The sequence below is a fragment of the Musca autumnalis genome, unplaced genomic scaffold (genome assembly GCF_047663935.1).
Source record: "Musca autumnalis isolate F117 unplaced genomic scaffold, ASM4766393v1 scaffold_3, whole genome shotgun sequence".
NCBI classification, from domain to species: Eukaryota; Metazoa; Arthropoda; class Insecta; order Diptera; family Muscidae; genus Musca; species Musca autumnalis.
Window position 1 is genome coordinate 15,066,705 of NW_027411866.1, and position 4,139 is coordinate 15,070,843.

The following is a 4,139-nucleotide window of genomic DNA, read 5'->3' on the forward strand; positions in this document are numbered from 1 at the left end:
GTGATAGAAAAGAAATGTTGGGTGTTGTTCCATTTTCTCTATTTTTCGTTATAAACTTCATTACCAGGCATTAATATGCTGTTTATATTAGAGCTTTTTGCAGGGTTAACCTTATTTATAAGGATTAGCAATGGAATTGAAATTTAAAACCCAGTCGGTTTGTTAAATCCGGTTATGTATAAACGGGGTATAAAAGAACACTTTCCAATTAATTTGATTAAAGGGTTGTTTACACCATCTATCAATGTCGTATGAGATGTCAAATTTTCTACCTGCGAATGTTGTACACATAAGCTCTGTTCCAGAACTAAAAAGTTTTTACAATTTTTACCACTTTTACACATTTTGCGTTCCCGTACACAAAATTTATATGAAAATCGTTTGCAATTTTTACAACTTTTACGACTTTTACCACTTTATAAAGTACGGGAACAGTGTGACCACTATGAAAATTTTCATCTATCAAAATGATTTGGCAACTCATATGTAAATTTTTCATTTAGGGAGCGCTCTATTTGATACGGCATTCTTGTATGTACACATAAATTTATCAGCTGTTTTCTGGCATTCTAAAAAAAAAAAAGAAAAACAAAATCTTTTAAAAAAGAAAATGGAAAGTTATGTATATTTAAATATTTAGAAAAGTAAACAAAGGGTGTTTATAATGTAATTTTCAGATCGATTGGTCGAAAGAAGCAGTCTTGGAAATTGCTTTGTGGCAAAAACATAAATGCCTCTATAACCCCAAAAACCTATTCTACCACAACAAACATGCTAGATATTCATTTTCCTTCAACCAAAATTAAAATTTGCGCAAATTTGCAACTCAACAATAAATGTAAACAATGACAAAAACAGCTGTTTTTATATTTATAGGTTATGTCATACGAAAATAACACTTGTAGGTATGAACGCACAAATTGAAAGTTGTATGGATGACGTCAATTTTGACAAACATAGAGAATGTCGAATGGGTGAAAGAAATGACAGCTCATATGACATTGATAGATGGTGTAAACAGCCCTTAAGCAAACAAAAGGTAAACAAACAAAAACTGGAAATTCTCCCGTATTACACAATTTGTGTATTTATGGTATCACAAAAACCATGGGACAAAGTCAATTCAGATGAATCTGATGATGATATGTATTAAGCATGATGAAATTATAAGGTGGCGTAAAACGACCAGCTGACTGGTTTCAATCTGTCAATTTTTTTGTTATTGTGAATCATTTGTATGAAAACGTAAACAAACATTTTGACATATTGAAGAACTTTCGTCTAAAATAGAGTTGTTGTTGTTGTGCTACTTACGTGACCTGATAAATATATCTTGGTATTAAGTATTTTATAAAATTTTGGGTGATTGCCATAAAAACTTAAATAAAATGCAGATTTTCATATTATTGTGCGATACTATGTCATTTTTACTTCAACATATGTTCAAAAACTGCATAAAATCATTGCCTCCATTATCCGGGAAAATCGATTATCTGTAATGCCTCCGGTCCCGACCATCACGGATAATCGAGGTCCGACTGTAGTTAAATTTCCACTATTTAATTAATTAAATGTTTTTATTAAATCTTTTTATGCTTGCTTTCCCAGCAAAAAAATGGAAGTCGTGCAATTGGAGTTATGATTTCACAACATCTTTCGATGTAGTCCAACAGAGTTATGTTTGGTTTACATTTTTCGTCTTTTCGTGATTTCGAAGGCGTTTCGCGATTTTGCGCGGAATAAACCAAAAATTATCATGATTTCTCATACAAAAATGAAATCTCATTTCGTGATTTGAGCGAAATCAGGATCGAAATCGCAGTACACATGATGTACAACCCTGTTATTACCTGAGAAAGTATCAAAAGTTGCAACACTTTTCACGTATCACAATAAACAAGGTAGATGGTCAATTGATGCAACAAAAAATTGTAGTATCAAAATTTGTAAACAATGTGAAAAAAATATTAAATTACTTTGTCACAATGCTATTTTTCAGTGTGTTATTGTACTTTTTTAATGGTAATGTTAGAAAAAAGAGCGAATTGTCAAAAATTGATTCCCCATACAAATTTCTTAAAAAATAATGGAACGAAAAAATTACCGAAATTGCAAAAACTGCAGCAAATCAACGTATCAGCTATCGTATTTAGATGATAATGAACATGTTGCTAGTTTCTACTATGCCAAAATTGTATGGCAAAAAACAGGAGAAGAAGGTGTTATTCGGCGCTGTTTTTGTTTAAAGAGAAGTGCAAGTCTTGCTAAACTTCGAAGTACGGGAACGCATTTTTAGCACTAAACGGGAAAACTGCTGCAAGTTCTGAACACAACTTTTATCTATCAAAATTTATTATTATGTTGTCTCAACGATAAAATCATTTTTTATTTTTTCATTTGTTATTACTATACACAATTAATACGATATATAGATAATTTTACGATAATTTTCGAAATAAAGTTGTAAAGTTCTATATTGTAGTATATTTTTGATGACTAATTCAATTTACAACAACTTGTTTTGAGAATTCATGTTCGATCAGCTGCGCATATGCATCTACCTTGATCATTGTGATATGTTTGAAATCAACAAAAAAATAAGTGTAAACACCGGGATGTATTTCAGGATTTCGTGAAATCCAGTGGATTTTAAAGCGCAAGTGTAAACTTGGCATAAGACTAACATAACATTAAATAAATGAATATAGAAGGCCGAGCTAATTTCGAACTAGGTCGCCCTTTTCTTCTTTATTGTTGTTATGTCAGAAATGAAGCAGGAAAGCAAGGCAACCCGCGAGGCAGCTTATATGTACCCAGGCCTTTATTGGTATTGAGATGTTTAGTAACGAAGAGTCTGGTAATGGAGTCCATATTATCAACTTGTTTTCTTCAAGGTGACTCCACCGTTTACGTATTCTTTTATGGCTTCCTTTAACTGATCTTCATTAGACTTTAGTCTTGTTCTCCTTTCTATTTGAAATGGAAATTGATTTGGAGAAGAGGCAGCTGCGGTTGCTGCTGATGTCAATAGTCTTGTAGCATCATCTGTTGTTCTTGATGCTGCGGCAGCTGCTGATGTTAATGGTTTTGTAGATGGTGAAATGCCAGCAAGAATTTTAATATAATTTGTAAAGACTTCGTCCTCATCATCCTACAGCACTGCTTTCACAAGTGTTTGTCATATTTTCACCTTCAATCTCCACATTCTTCATTCTAGGCTTCCTTCCATGGCAGAACTACCAGGTAGTGGTATCATACCAGCTGATCGAATATGAAAAGTCAAATCCCTTTATAAAAAAATATTTTTGTTGTAGTTTCTCCAACAACATAAAGAAAGTTTTGACATAACATATTCAAAATTATACGATGCCACTACCTGGGTAATTGTGCCATGCTTCCTTCTCACGGTCTTTCTCCACTGGTCTTCAGGTTTGTCACTGTCTACGCGACAAACAATGAGGGAATTCGGCACCACAGTGCCATAACTTCCATCCTTTTCGGCCATTAGAAATGGCCTGTCAGAGGTTATGTATTAAAATTAAAAGGAAAATATTACAAATTTTGAGCTAAAAATGAAATGCTTTACAACACAATTGTCCTACAAAAAAGTTAATAGAAAAGCAAGCACAAATTCTAATAATTTAATGTAAAATTTTTTAACTTAAGCTCTGTTCCAGAACTAAAAAGTTTTTACAATTTTTACCACTTTTACACATTTTGCGTTCCCGTACACAAAATTTATATGAAAATCGTTTACGACTTTTACCACTTTATAAAGTACGGGAACAGGCCATTATAGTACGGTTACACTAGAGTTTTTTGCCGGGTTAACCCACTTCGAGAGGATTTATTTGACGTTTGCGCTATGGAATTGACATTCTAAATCCAAACACACTGGGTTAATTCGGTTAAGTGTAACCGGGGTATTACCCTCATGGGGTTTGGGTTTCAAATGTCAATTGCATAGCGCAAACGCCAAATAAATCCTCATGAAGTGTGTTAACCCGGCAAAAACTCTAATCTAACAGTACTATAATATAAAATCTCCAGCAATAAATAATTTTAGGAGAATGGTATCCATTGAAAGTAGTTTTTCTGAATTAAAAATCAAAACAAAAAATATTTATACAAAATAACAA